This window comes from Ornithorhynchus anatinus, chromosome 4, assembly GCF_004115215.2.
Source record: "Ornithorhynchus anatinus isolate Pmale09 chromosome 4, mOrnAna1.pri.v4, whole genome shotgun sequence".
In the NCBI taxonomy this organism is placed as follows: domain Eukaryota; kingdom Metazoa; phylum Chordata; class Mammalia; order Monotremata; family Ornithorhynchidae; genus Ornithorhynchus; species Ornithorhynchus anatinus.
Genome location: NC_041731.1, coordinates 24,609,178 through 24,627,028, shown reverse-complemented (window position 1 = coordinate 24,627,028; position 17,851 = coordinate 24,609,178). Strand labels below are relative to the sequence as shown.

General features: G+C 52.4%; 2 long non-coding RNA genes across 2 annotated transcripts; both read left to right on the top strand.

Moving 5' to 3' along the window:
- The first annotated feature begins 718 nt into the window (after window positions 1-718).
- Window positions 719-8,899, top strand: LOC114811294. The gene is made up of 4 exons (XR_003758959.2): window positions 719-864; window positions 2,537-2,763; window positions 7,214-7,295; window positions 8,830-8,899. It is a non-coding gene; the product is annotated as an uncharacterized LOC114811294 (long non-coding RNA).
- A 261-nt stretch (window positions 8,900-9,160) lies between these two features.
- On the top strand, window positions 9,161-12,033 carry LOC114811303. The gene is made up of 4 exons (XR_003758980.2): window positions 9,161-9,294; window positions 9,994-10,113; window positions 11,452-11,500; window positions 11,779-12,033. It is a non-coding gene; the product is annotated as an uncharacterized LOC114811303 (long non-coding RNA).
- The last annotated feature ends 5,818 nt before the right edge of the window (window positions 12,034-17,851 follow it).

The following is a 17,851-nucleotide window of genomic DNA, read 5'->3' as shown; positions in this document are numbered from 1 at the left end:
GCTTCAGCACTGACCCGCTCGTGTCAACTTAAGGCTCTTCTGCCCCATCCACAGAGGAAGTTTTGACGGTGACTCCCAAATCCCCCACCTCTATGTCCAGCTAGTTTTGAGACCTTGGCCGAAGAACCGTAGCCCTGGCAGCGTACGGCTCAGAGCTGGATGACCAAGGGGCAAATCTGACTGTCTCCTACTCTGTCTACAGAGGCTGCTTGTTGTGACTCCCCACCGGAGGACTCTTTCCCTGCAGTGTGGGCACAGTGAGACAGTGAGATCCATCTGCAGACTCGCCCTGTTGTGGACAGATGGAGCCACAGGCTGTACTGCCATGTTAAAGGGATGGTGTTCTGCGTGTGTGTGTGTGCATGAAGGGGTTACAACAAGTAGGGGGCTGCCACTCTTGCCTAGGAAGCTGGTTCTGGAAATAGGGGCCCAGGGGTCTGTGCAGGGAACTGTTTCTGTCTGATTTGACTGTGGAACTGAGAAGACCCAGGACCCTTAATTCTACAGATGGGTCAAAACTTCCTGCACCCACAGTCCTGTCTGCAGAGTCCACCACAGGCTCTGGAGAATAATAATAATTAATAGTATATTATTGAAGTGCTTACTATGTGCCAAGCACTGTTCTAAGCACTGGCATGGATACAAGCATATTGGGTTGGACACAGTTTCTGCCCCACGTGGGGCTCACTACTCAATCTCTGTTTTACAGATGAGGTGACCAAGGCTCAGAAAAGTGAAGTGTCTGGTCCAAGATCACACAGCAGATGAGAGGTGGAGCCAGGAATAGAACAAAGGGAGCTTTCTTGGCCTGCCAGTGGTTGCTTCTGGGAATCTAGGGTCTGGAGTCAGCCAGGAAGACTATCGGTATGTCAACTCTATTCCTTTCTGAAAAACAGAGTTCAGAGATTGAGTTGCCACAGGTGTAGACAGACAGCATGGAAGACAGACAAAACTGAATTTTGTCCAGTATGGGTTGTTGGAGTTCCTCAAGGGTCAGTTCTTGGCCCTCTTCTGTTCTCCATTTACCCTCAGTCCCTTGGTGAACTCATTCGCTCTCACGGCTTTGACTACCATCTCTATGCAGATGACACGCAGATCTACATCTCCGCCCCTGTCCTCTCCCCCTCCCTTCAGGCTCGCATCTCCTCCTGCCTCCAGGATGTCTCCACCTGGATGTCAGCCCGCCACCTAAAACTCAACATGAGCAAGACTGAGCTCCTCATCTTCCCTCCCAAGCCCGGTCCTCTCCCAGACTTCCCTATCACCGTGGATGGCACGACCATCCTTCCCGTCTCCCAGGCCCGCAATCTCGGTGTCATCTTTGACTCGTCTCTCTCGTTCACCCCACACATCCTATCCGTTACCAAGATCTGCCGGTTTCACCTTTACAATATCGCCAAGATCCGCCCTTTCCTCTCCACCCAGACGGCTACCTTACTGCTACGGGCTCTTGTTATATCCCGGCTAGACTACTGTGTCAGCCTTCTCTCTGATCTCCCTTCCTCCTCTGTCGCCCCGCTCCAGTCTATTCTTCACTCCGCTGCCTGGCTCATCTTCCTGTAGAAACGCTCTGGGCATGTCACTCCCCTTCTTAAACACCTCCAGTGGTTGCCTATCGACCTCTGCTCCGAACAAAAACTCCTCACTCTAGGCTTCAAGGCTCTCCATCACCTTGCCCCTTCCTACCTCTCCTCCCTTCTCTCTTTCTACCGCCCACCCCGCACGCTCCGCTCCTCTGCCGCCCACCTCCTCACCGTGCCCCGGTCTCGCCTATCCTGCCGTCGACCCCTGGGTCACGTCCTCCCGCGGTCCTGGAACGCCCTCCCTCCTCACCTCCGCCAAACTAATTCTCTTCCCCTCTTCAAAACCCTATTTAAAACTCACCTCCTCCAAGAGGCCTTCCCAGACTGAGCTCCCCTTCTCCCTCTACTCCCTCTACCGCCCCCCTTCACCTCTCTACAGCTTAACCCTCTTTTCCCCCCATTTCCCTCTGCTCCTCCCCCCTCCCTTCCCATCCCCTCAGCACTGTACTTGTCTGCTCAACTGTATATATTTACATTAGCCTATTTATTTTGTTAATGAAATGTACATCGCCTCGATTCTATTTAGTTGCCATTGTTTCTACGAGATATTCTTCCCCTCGACTCTATTTATTGCCATTGTTCTTGTCTGTCCGTCTCCCCCGATTAGACGGTAAGCCCGTCAAACGGCAGGGACTGTCTCTATCTGTTGCCGACTTGTTCATTCGAAGGGCTTAGTACAGTGCTCTGCACATAGTAAGCGCTCAATAAATACTATTGAATGAATGGGTTGGACCTCCAGTCCCTGGAGTACAGGCCCTTCCTGGACTAACCGATTTGGAAGGGGTGGCTAAGTATTAGTAGAGCAGAGAGTTGCATTCAACTGAAGTGGGATGGATTGTCTGTGTCTATAGACCTCACCTCTCCCGAGGTTGGGGTCATTGGGAGGAGGGAGAATTGAGTGTTTACAAAACAACAGAAATGGTTGCCTGAAACACCTACCCTTCTCTCTCCAGCTTCCAAGTCGTTGATTCTCCTGGAGACATGAATATCTGGTGACTGAGATGTGGTCCTCAGGTGCTGAGAGAGGGCAGGGTGAGAAACCCAAAGGTTCAGGATCACCAATCCAGATGTTCCTGCCAAGGTTTCAGATGGGCATCGGACAGGACCGGCAGAGGAGCTCCAATTATACCCCAGCGATGCTCTGGGGTCCTTTACCATGATGCTGGAAGAGACCTCAGCAGTAAGTTTCCCCAGTTCAGTTTCTAGCCAGCTCCCAGACCCTGCGGGAAATCCCACATCCTCAATGCAAGGCAGTGCACGAGTTGTGGTGGGATCCAATTCCATTCCATCATATTTACTGAGGTACTGTTGGGTGCAGAGCATTATACTAAGTGCTTGGGAGAGTACATACCCTACCCACAACAAGCTGACACTCCAGAGCAGGGGAGGCAGACATTAATAGAAACATATAAATGATAAATCTATACCTAAATGCCGGGGGATCGGGGAAGAACCAAAGGAGCAAGTCAGGGCAATGCAGCAGGGAGTGGGAGAAGAGGAAAAGGGGAAGGCCTCCTGGTGGAGATGTGCCTTCAATAAGGCTTGAAAGTGGGAGAGAGCAGTTGTCTGTCGCACTTGAGGAGGGAGAGCGTTTGAGGCCCGAGGCGGGACATGGGCGAGGGGTCGGTGACGAGATGGGGAGATCACAGCAGAGTGAGAAGGTTGTCATTAGAGGAGCCAAGAGGAGAGGAGCTGGGTTGTATTAGGAGAGTAGTGATGTGAGGTAGGGGGGGGACAAAGTGATGGACTGCTTGAAGGCCAAGGGTAAAAAGATGTTGTTTGAAGAGGAGGTGGTTGTACAACCACTGGAGTTTTTTTGAGGAGCAGATGGCGCATCCTGATCTTTGCTGTCGAAAAATGATCTGGGCAGCAGAATGAAGTATTCATTCGTATTTATCGAGCGCTTACTGTGTGCAGAGCAGTGTACTGAGCGCTTGGAATGTACAATTAAGCAACAGATGGAGACAATCCCTACCCATTAATGGTCTCACAGTCGAAACGGGGGAGACAGACAGCAAAGCAAAAAGAACAAAAACCAAGGAGTCTGGCGTAGATATCATCAAGATAAATAGAATCATCGCTATATACATGTCATTAACCAAATAGAGTAATAAATAATAAATACAAATATACACAGGGCAGTGGGGAGGGGAAAAGAGGGCGGGAGAAGGGGGAATGGAGAGGGGAGGAGGAGCAGAGGCCAAGGTGGCCCAGTCTGGGAAGGCCTCCTGGAGGAGGTGAGCTCTCCGTAGGGCCTTGAAAAGGGGAAGGGACTTAGTTTGGCAGATGTGAGGAGGGAGGGCATTCCAGGACAGCAGTAGGACGTGGGCCAGGGATCAACGGCGGAACATGCGCCAACGAGGGACCATGAGGCGGTGAAGGGCAGAGGAGCGGCGTGTACTGGGTGGGCTGTAGAAAGAGAGAAGAGAAGTGAAGTAGGAGGGGGCAAGGTGATGGAGAGCTTTGAAGCCAAGAGTGAGGAGTTTTTGTTTCACGCGAAGGTGGATTGGAGTTGGGAGAGGCAGGAGGCTGGGAGATCAGCAAGGACGCTGATGCAGGAAGGATAGGCTGAGTGATTATATGGAGGTGGTAGCAGTTTGGATGGAGAGGAAAGGGCCGATTTGAGCGATGTTGCGGAGGTGGGACCGACGGGATTTAGTGATGAATTTAATATGTGCGTTGACTGAGAGACAGGAGTCCAGGATAATGCCTAGGTTACGGGCTTGTGAGACAGGAGGGATGGTGGTGCCATCTACCTTGATGGAAGTCAAGGGGGAGGACAAGGTATGGGTGGGAAGATGTGGAGTTCTGGACCCCAGCGTCAGGTTCCCAGAACTGCAACCCACTCCCGTGCAGAAATGGAGCCAACACCTGTACTAGCTGTTCAAAGGCAAGGGGGTCGGGGGTGGGGTGGCGTGTGAGAATATGTGATGGGGTTAGCTTTTGGGAAAAGATGGAGAGGTGGGAGCTTCCAACCTCGGTACAGAGGCTGGTTCTGAAAGCTGAGGCTCTGGCAGGGAACCGGTTCTGTGTCGGACTCGACTGTGAAACGGAGAGACCCGGAGCCCATAATTCTATTTATGGGTCTAATCTTCCTGGGTCCACTGTCCCGTCTGCAGGGTCACACTGCAGATCCTCAGTTCCCGGAGAATGGAGAATCCTTCTCTTTCGGTCAGCAATATCTTCTCTGGGCCTATCATCCGGAGGACAGGGTGGGGGATCCCGGCCCCTCAGACTCATTCATCCACATTTGTCTTTGAAGGCCAGGTTCTTCAACTCCAGAAGGGTTTCAAGCAGGACTGGTGGAGTAGCTCCGGTAACACCTCACTTCCATCAGACCCAGGATCTACTAGCTCCTAACCAAAGGAGGGTTCTGCAGTGAGTCCCGTGTCTCGGAGCTGGTCGGGGGCAGGAATGGGAGTGCGAGTCTGTCCTGTCGGCTCTGATACAGGAAGGAACCCCATAGGACCAACCTCAGCAGTGCATAGCTCAGGGTAGGATGACCGAAGGAAGAATCTGACCTCCTATTATGCTCCAAACAGAGGCTGCTCTATTCATCACCCTTACCTTTAAGGACTATCCCTTTGCAGTGTAGGCACAGTTAAATCAATTCTTCTAATGCCCCATCATTGAGAGAGGGAGCTGTGGGTTATGTTCCCGCCACAAAGGGATGGTTTTCCTTTTGTGTTGGTGCTTATATATGTATGTCAGTGGGGATAGCTTTAGGGTAAGGAGAAAGAAAATGGGGCTGCCACTCTTGGTACAGAGGCTGATGCGAATGGAGGCTGAGGTTCGGCGTGGGGAACCCGCTCTGTTTGACTTGACAGAGAGACTGAGAACCACCTGGGCCCTTAATTCTCTAGATGGGTCAACCGTCCGTGTGCCCGCAGCCCTGTCTGCGGGGTCAACTGAAGGGACCGGTTTGGGCCTAGTGTGGCGGCTTCTGGGAGTGTAGTTTCAGGAGCAGGACAGGGTGGCATCTGTGTGTCCACCCCATTCTGCTCGGAGAAGCGGCGTTGTGCGTACTCCTGTCGGAGACCATTCCAACAGGGGTGTGGTGGGGAGGAGCAGCACTGGAGTGACTTATAATAGAAATTGACTGGGTGTTCTGGACCTCCAGTCCCTGGAAAATGAGTCTTCACTGAGGTTCTCAGAAGGAGGCAGGTAAGTATTGATAGAGCAGAGGGTTGCAGTCAGCTTAGCTGTGTTGGTCAGTGTTCTGGGGCAGGGAGGGGGAGAAGAGTGACCAAAAGGGGGGAAAAAAAACCTAGGTTGTCTGTCATCTCCTACCACTCATTCATTCAATCATTTTTATTGAGCTTTGTGCTCGGTGTAGAGCACTGTACTAAGCGGTTGAGAAAGTCCAATAAAGCAATAAAGAGACAATCCCTGCTCACTAGGAGCTCCCAGTCTAGAGCGGGGAGGCAGACATCTATACAAATCAACAGACATCACTATAAAGAAATAAAATTGCAGATAGATACATAAGTGCCGTGGGGAAGGAGGAAGAGCAGAGGGAGCCAGTCAGGGAGATGCAGAAGGGAGTGGGAGATGAGGAAAAGTGGGTCTGGGAAGACCTCCTGAAGGAGATGTTCCTTCAGTAAGGGTTTGGAGGGTGGGGGGAGAGTAATCGTCAGGCAGATTTGAGGAGGGAGGGCGTTGCAGGTCAGTGGGCCAGCGGTCGGCAGCAAAACGGGAGAGGTGGAGGGCCCAGTGAGAAGGTTAGATGGAGAAGCAGCATGGTATAGTGGATAGGGCATAGGCCTGGGAGTCAGAAGGTCATGGGTTCTAATCCCGACTCCACTGCTTGTCTGCTGGGTGGCCTTTGTCAAGTCACTTCACTTCTCTGTGCCTCAGTTTCCTCATAGGTTAAATGGGGATTAAGACTGTGAGCCCCTCATGGGACAGGGACTGTGTCCAACCTGATTTGCTTGTATCGACCCCAGCGCTTAGTACGGTGCCTGGCACCCAGAAAGCACTTCACAGATAGCAGATGAAATGGTTTCCATTCAATTCATGGCCCTGGCTTTGAGGACCATCCACTTGCAATGTGGGCACCCTCTAGTCAATCCACAGACTTGTTCCCACCAGTGAGAGATTAAACTATATGGACTACGTTGCCACCGCAAAAGGACGGATTTGCAGGGAGGGGGTGGCGAGTGTCCAGACTGCGTGTGGGTGTACACGTTCCCTTTTCTGTTCCGGTTTGGTCAGGGATTGTCTCTCTTTACTGCTGAATTGTACTTGCCAAGCGCTCAGTACGGGCCTCTGCACACAGTAAGTGCTCAATAAATCCCAATGAGTGATGGAATGGTGTCCTTTAGCCTCCAACCTGAGTTTTAGTAGGGAACATAGAAAGATTGGGTCCTGGGTACTGCAGGTCGTATCACTCTCTTGTTTAGTCTGCCAATGCACTGGAAACTTCTTGCTCTTGAAGTCCAGACCTCTCCCAGGTTGGGACTGTGGGAATCCAAAGGCAGAGGGAGGGAAGAGTGGAGAAGCTAGGGCATATGTGGTGGTCCTCTCAGACCTGTTGAGAAGTAACTTGATTGAGGGGGGTGGGGGAATGTCTTTATTTTGGAGAAACCATACTGGTTTGCATCTCCTTCTGTTTGCTTTTCGACTTACAGGAACATGGTCAGACCACTCACGCTGCAGAGTGCTGCTGGAGGGAATGTATGTAGGAGGACCACCTCGACGCTCTCATAGCCGGTGAGAAGGAATTTAACTTAACCTGTCTTCTGCTCAGCTAGAACGATTCCCCTCCCTGAAAGACTCCCATGCCTATTGCTTTCACCTGCCTTTTAATTCCTGCCTTTAACCCCCAGTGCCCCAACTCCCTTCTTGTCACCAAGGCAACTGCCAGTGCTTCATAACAAGCTCTTCATGTAGGAAGTATGAGTCAAGACTATCACTACTAAAAGAGAGTCCTCATTCTCCATCATGTCTTTCTTGTCCACTCAGCTGCATGTGACAGTGTGGACCAGCATGTTCCCCTCGTGAACTCTATGTTCTCTCAATTTCCCCTTCGCAGCCCCCTCCTGGTTTTCCTTCTTGAGCTTTTCTTTCTTGCTCTTCCTCTGACACTTCCTGTGGGTGACCCCCATGGTTGGATCCTCTTCTATTCTCATGCTCTCCCCACTCCCTTAGACATCAGATTGTCCCCCCTAGATACCTAATACGTAGCCTCATTCTTCTCTCCCTACGACTCAGCCCACACAGTTTACTCTTGAGGTGAGCTCCTCATCGTGCCTCTCTCTCTGTGTCTCTCATTTCTCAATCTTCTCTCGCTTACTCTTCCTTTGACCCTCTAAGTCCTCCCCAACCTTCTCATATGGCAGACCAGTGTCTTCCGTATTTAAGGATCCTCTGAGGTGACATCTTCTCCAGGAGGCAGTGTGTGATTCTCGATTCAGTTTTCATCCTTCCACCCTTTTTTCCCCCCAAACTGCCACTTCAGTGTTCTCAGCACTTCAAGAGCCGGGCATTCACTAATCCTAATCCCCTATGGCACCTTGACACTCAGAGTGCCAGTTGGAAGAGGTCTTAGAATATGATGGGTACCTATTTGCCTTGCTAAAAGGTAATCTCCTGAAAGTCAAGGCCTGTGTCTCCTTCTTATACTGTACCCTTCTAATAATAATAATAATGTTGGTATTTGTTAAGTGCTTACTATGTGCAGAGCACTGTTCTAAGTGCTGGGGTAGACACAGGGGAATCAGGTTGTCCCACGTGGGGCTCACAGTCTTAATCCCCATTTTACAGATGAGGTGACTGAGGCACGGAGAAGTTAAGTGACTTGCCCACAGTCACGCAGCTGACAAGTGGCAGAGCCGGGATTTGAACCGATGACCTGTGACTCCAAAGCCCATGCTCTTTCCACTAAGTACTTAGTAGTTAACAAATTCTGTGTATCGTGTGCAGGATGGCCTAAAAGATCTGTAAGCAATCCAAGCGTCATTTGGGGCTAGGACCCACCATTCCCGATGTGCAAGGGTCAGGGTCAGTAGAGAAACATCTGTCTCTCCCCTGGGGTGGACACTTCCTTAGCCAAGTGGCCAGAGGAGACCCAGAGAGCAAAGGTGTCCTGAGGCCTATCTGGAAGAAAGAGGAAGCTTCCCCCAAGAACTTGTCTTTACTTGGTTGGCTCAGAGTAGCCACGGTAGAGACCCCTCCCCTGTGCACCCTAAAACCATGCCTGTCATTTGGGTGTTCCTATTTGACCAACCATCGCTTGTGTTCACAGGGGAGCCGAGACGAGGGAAGACACCCAAAGAACGGACTAGGTCGCGACGGACCACTCGCCCGCCGTTAATGTTGGTATTTGTTAAGCGCTTACTATGTGCCGAGCACTGTTCTAAGCGCTGGGGTAGACATAGGGGAATCAGGTTGTCCCTCGTGGGGCTCACAGTCTTAATCCCCATTTACAGATGAGGGGAACTGAGGCACAGAGAAGTTAAGTGACTTGCCCACAGTCACACAGCCTACAAGTGGCAGAGCCGGGATTCGAACTCATGAGCCCTGACTCCAAAGCCCATGCTCTTTCCACTGAGCCACGCTGCTTCTCGAGAAAGAGTCCTTCGAGCCGGAATCGAACCAGCGACCTAAGGATATGCAGTATGAGACAACTACAGTCCTCAGCTCTACCAGCTGTTCCACCCGTCACGGCCCTCTGGAGTTCTCCACAGCCACGAGGCTCTTGACCGTGCAGGTGGACACCGACTAGTTGGCTCCCTGGGCTTCTCCAGAGACTGAGCTAAGACCAATCCCTCAACCCCAATCCAACAATGCCAGTTCCTTGAGGTGAAATGTTGTGTCGCCAGGGCCGTTCTGCTGCCTCCTCCAGAAAGCGATGAGTTTGTTGGAGATATGTGTTTGCATCGTGGGGTTGACTTTGAGGTGTGAGGGTGGTGTTCATTCATTGCAGCGTATTTATCGAGCACTTACTGTGTTCAGAGCACTGTACAGAGGGCTTGGGAGAGTAGAGTATCCCAATAAACAGACCCATTTCCTGCCCACAGTGAGCTTACAGTCTAGTGGAGGAGACAGACATTGATATAAGTGGGGATTGGGTGGGGAGGGACAAAGAAAGGGAGCACATGAGGGTGACAAGTAGGTGTTAGACTGGGGGGCGAGGACGGGCGGCCTCCCCTCATGCAGCCCCGAGGCCGGCCCTGGATCTCGGCTCCTTATCGGGAATAGATTGAGCCGACTCGACCGTGGGCCGGAGTAGGCCCGGTGTCCTTAATCTACAGATGGGTCGAAGCTACCTGCGTCCACAGTCCGGTCTTCATCATCGCCCCGCACAGAACTCGGGTGCTCAGAGAAAGGAGCCCCTTGGTGCCGATCGTGGGGAAGGCCTGGGGAGAAAGAGAACCTAGCATCAAGAATGGTCAATTTGCCATTTCAGGTTTTGGCTGTCTGTGCGTGGCCCATGACTTGTGGAGAAGAGCATAATGGGGAATCTGGGCTGAGACCAAAACAGTGTGGGGCTTCTGGAAGGGCAACAGTTGTTCATGGAAACTGCATTGTGAGTACAACTAGTTTCCTCAGCTGAAAGCCTTGGGGCGATGCTTTGAGTGAGGCTGATGTGGGGTGCAGGGTCCTTTTGGGGTCAAGAATAGGTAAAATGAGAACTGCAAGGAGGTTCTAAACCCTCCACCTGACCCAAGGAGGCAGAAAAGTTTGTTCCAAAGCCCTGTGTTTCAGGATTTTGTGACACTCATAATGATGATGATGATAATAATAATGACCTTTGTTAAGTGCTAACTATATGTCAGGCACTGTACTAAGCATGAGGCTGGATGGAAGCAAATGGGGTTGGACACAGTCCCTGTCCCACATGGGGCTCTCAGTCTTGATCCCCATTTTACAGGAGAGGTAACTGAGGCACAGAGAAGTGAAGTGACTTGTCCAAGGTAAAACAGCAGCCAAGTGGCAGGGCCAGGCTTGATACCCAGATCCTTCTGACTCCCAGGCCTGTGCTCTCTCTACTAGACCATACTGCTGCTTGACAGGTCATGAACATGCTATTTCCCCCTCCTCTCCCCCCGCCCCAACCAGGTCTGTGACCCATCAGCTAGGACGCAAACAGGAGTCCCACAGCACCAACCCCCTGAAATGCACAGCTCGGCATAGGATGACTCGAGGGAGAGTCTGACCGGCTATTACTCGGCAAGTAGAAGGCTGCTCAACGGCTCGCCCTGGCCTTGAGAACCATCCCTTGCAGTGTGGGCTCCAGTTAAATCAGTTCTCAGATTTCCCCCACCCTGGAAAGGTGGGCTGTAGGCTCCGCTGCCACCACAAAGGGAACGTTTGGTTTTGGGGGGGGGGGAGGGGTGTGTGAGTGTGTGAGTGTGTGAGAGAGAGAGAGAGAGAGAGAAAGATGGGCTTAGTTTGGGGGCTAGAATAATGAGACGGGGGCTGCCGATCTTGGTACGGAGGCTGGCTCTGGTAGGTGAGGCTCTGGGCAGGAAACCGGTTCTGTTGGAAGTGACCGGTGAGGCTGAGAAGACCGGGGGCCTTACTTCTCCAGGTGGGTCAAATCTCTCTGTGCCCATAGTCCTGTATGTGGGTCACCCTGCACATCCTCAGACCCTGGAGAAGGGAAGAAGAAGAACAGAGATTGAGGCTCTGCACAAGGATTGTGATCGTGTGAGTTTATTATGGGCTTGAGCAGACCCAGGGCCCTTAATTCTAGAGATGGGTCAAACCCTGTTTGCCCGCAGTCCCGTCCGCAGGGTGAACCGGTACAAGATGGGTTCCCGGAGAAGGTACCTGTCTGCTCCAGCCCATAGTGGCTTCTGGGAGTGTTGGGTCAGGGGCGGGACAGATGACATCCATGCGTCCACTCCATTTCTCCTTTCAGAAGCAGAGGCATGCCGACTCCCGGCCGGGACCACATCGACAGCAGTGAGGTGCGGTGGAAATGAGCGGGGCAGGCTTCACCCTAAAATGGACTTGTATAGTTGTTCTGGACCTCCAGGCCCTGAAGAATGAGGCCCTGCTGGCCTTCTGGGGAGGGGGCAGCTAATGATTAATAGGGCAGAGTATTGTAGGTCCGCTTAACTATGGTCGTCAGTGTTTTGGGGGGTGGGGGGGAGAGTATTTTTCCCCTTGCCCAAACCCCACTTCCCCCACCCCCCTACACACACACACAAATACAGATTGCAATCTCCTATCTCTCCATCTGCAGGTGTGAGAACTCATTCTCCTGGAGACTGAAGTGTTTGGCAGCAGATGAGGATCTCCAAGGGCAGTACGGGGAAACCGGGATGTTCAGGCTCACGGATTCAAGGCCAGTTTCCTCAACCCCAGATGGTTTTCAGCCAGGACTGGTGGAGAAGCTCCACTAACAGCTGCTCCTGGCACCCAGAGGAGGTCTGGGGGTGTCTCTCAAGATTTTTCCATTCCCTTGCCACCTCCATGTGTTGCTGGTACAGACACGGAAAGGGGCCCATAATGCATCCTTTGGGGTAAGGAAGGAATCTGACCAGCTATTTCTCTCCAGAGAGAATGCATCATCCTGGCCTTGGGTACCAACCCCTTTGCAGTGTGGGCACAGTCGAGTCAATGCCCTGACTTGTCCCACCAGTGAGGGATTGAACTGTGGGGACCATGTTGCCACCACAAAGGAAAGGAGATATTGTGTTGTCTGGATGAAGTGTGTGTGTGTGTGTGAGAGAGAGAGAGAGAGGGTGTAGTAGAGAATAATGGGGCTAGCAAATGGGGAAGGATAGTTAGGAGAAGGCTACCACTCTTGGTATGGAGGCAGGTTAAGGAACTGGGCCTGGGGCTCTTTGCGGCGAACGGGTTTTGTCCGCCTTAAGGCCAGAGAAGATCTGGGGCCCTTAATTCTCGAGTTGGGTCCAATTTCTCTTCACTCACCATCGGTGTTGGCAGGGTCAGCCAGTACACTCCAAGGCCCTGGAGAAAGCACCTGCCTAGCCTGTCGAGAATCGGGCAGAGGACTGTCAGTGTATCTACGCCATTCTTCTCTGAAAAGCAGAGTTAGGAGATGGAGTATCATTGGTGCGGACAGGGTGCGTGGAGTGCCAGCATCGTACTCAAAAACTGAGTTTGGTCCAGTTTGGGTTGTACCTGAAGTCCCTGGCGTACAAGCTCCTCCTGGACTAACAGGTATTAGTAGGGTGGAGTTTTTCGTTCATTCGGTCGATGAGACTGTAAACCCGTCAAAGGGCAGGGACTGTCTTTATCTGTTATTGATTTGTACATTCAAGCGCTTAGTACAGTGCTCTGCACATAGAAAACACTCAGTAAATACTATTGAAATGAATTCGGCTTAGGTGTGATTGATTGTGTCTGTAGATGTCACCTTTTCTGGTGTTGGGGTCCCTGGGAGGAGGGACAATGGAATATTTGCCCACTAAACAGGCTGTCTGATATCCCTACCCTTCTCTCTCCAGCTTTGAAAGCGTCGATTCTCCCAGAGATGTAAGTATGCGGCGATGTAGCTGTGGTCCTCAGCCGTAGACGGAGGGCACGGTCAGGAACACAAACCTTCAACATCACTAGCACGGCCATTCCTCCGCCGAGGTAACGTAACGACGTCGGCCGGGACCGGCGGACGAGCTCCGGTGATAACTCGGACCGACGGTCCCGGGTCGCGTACCGTTTTGCCCGACGAGACCTCGGCGGTGAGTCCCCCCAAGTTGCGTGTCCAGGTGGTTCTGGGTCCCGGTAGGAAGTCCCACAGCCTCAAGGCTTGGCAGTGCACAGTTTGGGGTGGGAAAACTTGGACTAGCAATTACACTCTCTGCAGAGGCCACCTAATGCCTTTCCCCAGGCTTCAGGACCATTCCTCCACCGTTTGGACAGTCAGGTGAATTCTAAGCCTTGCCCTGCAATTGAGTTGGAGCCATGGGCTGTACTGCTACCACGTAGGGAAGGCACTGGTTTTATGCATGCGTGAATGACGGTGGAGCGGGTTAGCCGGGTGGGGGAATAGAAGAACGAGGAAGCGGACACCACTGTGGAAACGGAAGCCGGTTTGGGAAGCTGGGTGTGGGGCTCCATGCGGGGCACTGGCTCCGTCAGATATGGTCAGGGGACTGAAGATCCGGGGCCTTGAACTCTATGGAGGGATCCGGGTCCCGCCTTCAGAGTCACCCTACACATATTCAGTCCTCAAAGAAGGGACTCCTCTCCTGCCTGTTGAACAATAGGTTGATTTGAGAGGGTGGGGCGTGGAGGAAGTTCTCTTTTGGAGAAGCTGCAATGTTTGAATCTCCTGCCATTTCCTTCTCAACTCGCAGGAGCACCATCAGACCCCTCATGCCACGGAGGGCTGTGGTGGAGAATCCAGGCACTAGGAACCCTCAAGGATCACCTAGCCAGTGAGAATGCCATTTAAATTGGCTCTCTCTTCCCCTCAGGCAGCAATGCCTCCCCTCCCTCATGGACTCCCATGCCTAACTCCCCCACTCCTCATCCTTCCCAGCTATCTCACCTCTTCCAGATTTCAAAATCGGTCCCTTCCAATTTTGCCTTTGATTTCCCTTCCTTTGCACTGTCTGAACACTCGTATCCACTTTTCTACCCTTTCTGATCACTATCTCCAAGTAGAACTTCTGTGCCAAATTAATTCCTTATCCACTGTTTTCAAACGTGCCCAATCTTGGAGACCTGCCCTCTCACGGCATCAAGGTTTTTGGTAGGCGGGAGAATTGAATGCTTGCTAAGAAAAAAAATCACCCTGAAACCCCTACCCTTCTCTCCCCAGCTTGGAGGCCCCCGGCTGTCGCGGAGACGTCTGCATCCGGCGATTCAGAGGCGGTTCTCGCCTGAGACGGAGGGCAGGCCGAGCGAGGCAAACCTGGGGATCACAGATGGACGCGTTCCCGCCGAGGTTTCGGATGCACGTCGGCCAGGAACCGGCGGAGCGGCTCCGCTCGTCCCCCACCTTCGTCGGACCGATGCTCCGGGGTCTGGTACCGTGTCCCGGAGAGGCCTCGGCGGCGGGTCCCCGAGTCCGCTTGTTTCTAACGGCTCTGATACGCGGTGGGAAATTGCACGGCCTCAAGTCCCTGCCGTCCATGGTTTTGGGTGGAATGGAGAGGGAAGACTCTGACTAGCGATTACTTTCTCTACAGAGAGTATGTACTCTCTTTAACGGTCTCTATCCATTGCTAAAATGTGCCCCTAGTTCTCCATTCAAACGCTACCCGCATTAATGCAAGCACTCATCCTATCCGCCTCAACGATCACATCAGCCTCCCTCGTTGGCCTCACCGTCCAGGCTATACTCCGGTAATGCTACGCGCATGGTTTTCTTACAAAAATGTTCACACCAAGTTTCCCGCTGTTCAGAAAACTCCAGCGGTTGAACCATGCCACCTCTGCAACAGACAAAAACTCACTACTGCTATGTCACGTCGCTATTCTCCAAGTACAACCCAACCAACACACTTTGTCCTCTAATGCCCAACCCTCTCGATCTCACCTATCTCCCCGCCGACTATTCCACATATCCTCCTTCCCCCATCAGACTGATAATTGCTCTCCACCACTTCAAAGCCTTACCGAAGACACATCTCCACAAAAAGCCTAACCTAAGCCCTCCTTCTTCCGCTCCCTTATGTGTCACCACTGACTTACGCTCTTTATTATTCTTCGTCCCATCCCCACAGCCTGTGGTTGTATGTCTATCTATCAATCTATTATCTGTAATTTATTTATGTCTTTAATGATTTGTGTATGTAAATGAATGTCTGTCCGGTCCTCCCCCCTTCTAGACCATGAGCTCTATGGGCAGGGAATGTGTTTGTTGTTTGTACTCTCCCGAGTGCTCAGTACAGTCAATTCTCAAGAAATATGACTCTAGCAAAAGCCAGAGGCTGCCCCTTGTATTTCTCTAGCCTTGAGGATCATCCCTCCACACTTTGACTGTCAGGTCAATTCTCAGACTTGCCCCGTTATCGAGAAGTACCACAGTCCGTACCGCTCCATCCAAGGGAAGGTGTTGAGTGTGTGCGTGTGAACTTGGTGGGGGTTGGGGGGGTTAGAACCGCGAGGAAGAGGACGTCACCCTGGACACACAAGCCGGTTACAGAAACGGGGTCCGGTTCCGTTGGACTCGGCCGTAGGACCGAAGGCCCGGGGCCCTTGCTTCTGATGATGGATCAAGCCTCCCCGTCACTTCAGATTCACCTTACACATCCACAGTCCCCAAAGAAGGGACTCTTCTGTGTATGACGATGGTTTCTGAGGAAGCCAGGTAGGTGGTAGTTTGGAGGAAGGCAGGGATTGTCACTGTCTACCTTATCCTTTTCTGAGAAATTGAGTTCTAGAAATTTTGGTGGGAGATGCATGTCAACGTAAAGAGACTCACTGAGGTGCAGTAAGATACCGTTTCCTTGAGAGTCAAGCACATAGGCCCTGGAGCTGAACAAATGCAGGCCCTGTATTAGACACTGCGACTTGTGCCCAGTGTGCAAACGTACTGGGGATGTCTGGACTCGGGAATGCAGCCTATAGACCTGAATATTTGGTGGGGGGGGGGGAGGGGGGGGGGCATTGATTTCTGTTGAAGAGAAGGGGTCCAGTATGAAAGATAGGTAGAGCAGAGTAGTGAACAGTTCTTTTATTGGCACCAAGCTTGCCCATTTCTAGAAAGCTCTTAGGACGGGACCTTTCCATATCTGCTATGGGTTGCTCCCGGGGGAGTGAGAGGTCAATGTCAAGGCCGAGCCTTGTGGGTGTGGGTGCGCGCATGCGTGTGGCCTTTGGATGGTCTCACCCTATCTCCCGACGGAGGCCCCAATGAGCCAGGGGATGTTCTCAAGGCCTATCTGGGATGAAACAGTCGGCTCCCCCAAGGAATCATCTTGACCTTTCTTGGTACCAGGAGACAGGAGAGAGAGTCCTAACCAATCCACCCTAATACCACGTTCATCATTTGGGCCATCCTTTTCGACTGACCGACGCTCGCTTTCCTGGGGGAGCCAAGAGGAGAGGGACGGCACCCAAAGAGCGGATGAGGTCGCGACTGCCTGACCGCCAGGCGTTCCGCTCGGCGCAGACCACTTGGAGTCGCCGGGGCCGTGAGGAACTTCCTCGTGCAACGTGCGTCTCCGGTCACGTCTGACATCTCCCTCATCTCCGGCGTCGCTGCGGCTTGATATGTCTAAAACGAAATCGGTTGTCTTTCAACTCCAGTGCTATGCGTTTCTGTAATATGTTCACATATGACAATGTCTGTCTCCCACTGCACCCCATAAGCTCATAAAGGGCAAAAGGCGTGGCCGTCGATGGTTTTTTCGTCCCCTCTCGAGTGCCGTGTCTCGTCTTGTTTTACGCCATCGAGTTGTCTCTCACCCACAGTGTTGCCGCAGAAGCATCTTTCCCGAGAATGCCCCAACTCCATCGTTCCGATAGCGTATCCCTAGAGCATTCTCGGTCAAAATGTGAAAGTGGTTTTCCTTCGCTTCCTTCCACACTGTAAACCCGAGTCCCCGCCCTCGACTCTCCCCTGGACCGCCCGGCCCGGGGTAGTTTTGACTTTAAGCGGATTGCCTGCCGGTCGCTAGCCGGCACTCTAGGAACCGAACGGATACACCTCGAGTCTCCATTCTGTCGTCGAGACCGGTAGAGCCCTGGAAACTCTCCCGGTATGACCCCAAGAGCGGAAGCGCCGGGTCGGGTCTAAAAATCGAACGCGGACCGTGGGTCGGCCCAGAGAGCAGGCACCGAGGCGTCGGCCGGGACGACGGCGTCGGGGATGATGAGGGTGTGGGGGGGGGGGGGGGGGCGGGGGCGATGAGTTGTCGTGAGCAGGGAAAGCATCTGCGAATCCTCTGGAGGAGTGAATACCAAGCTGTGCACACACTAATTGCTCCATAAATACAATCTAATGAATCCTCTTCAGCTCTCAAGCTATCCCGAGTCTTTTTAGGTTTCAGATGGTCTCCCAGCTTCTCACTACCTAGCCTCCCTACTTCCTCTACAACTTAGCCTTTATACTTCACTCTCGCGGTGAGCTAATCGTCGTGCCTGCCTCTCCTCGTGTTCTATGTTTTTCTCTCATCTCTTAATAGTTTCTCGCTTTCCCTTTTTCTTGGGCCTCCACCCTTCCCCCATGGAAGATCCTTGACCTGCACCTTTAAGGATCCCGTCAGATGACATCTTCTCCAGGAGGCGGCCTGCGGTTCACCTTTCATGTCCGTTTCCCCCCGCCCCAGATGGATAATCTCATAGTGTAAAGACCCGATCATCCATTAGACTCGGGAAAGGATGGGGGGGGGACGACG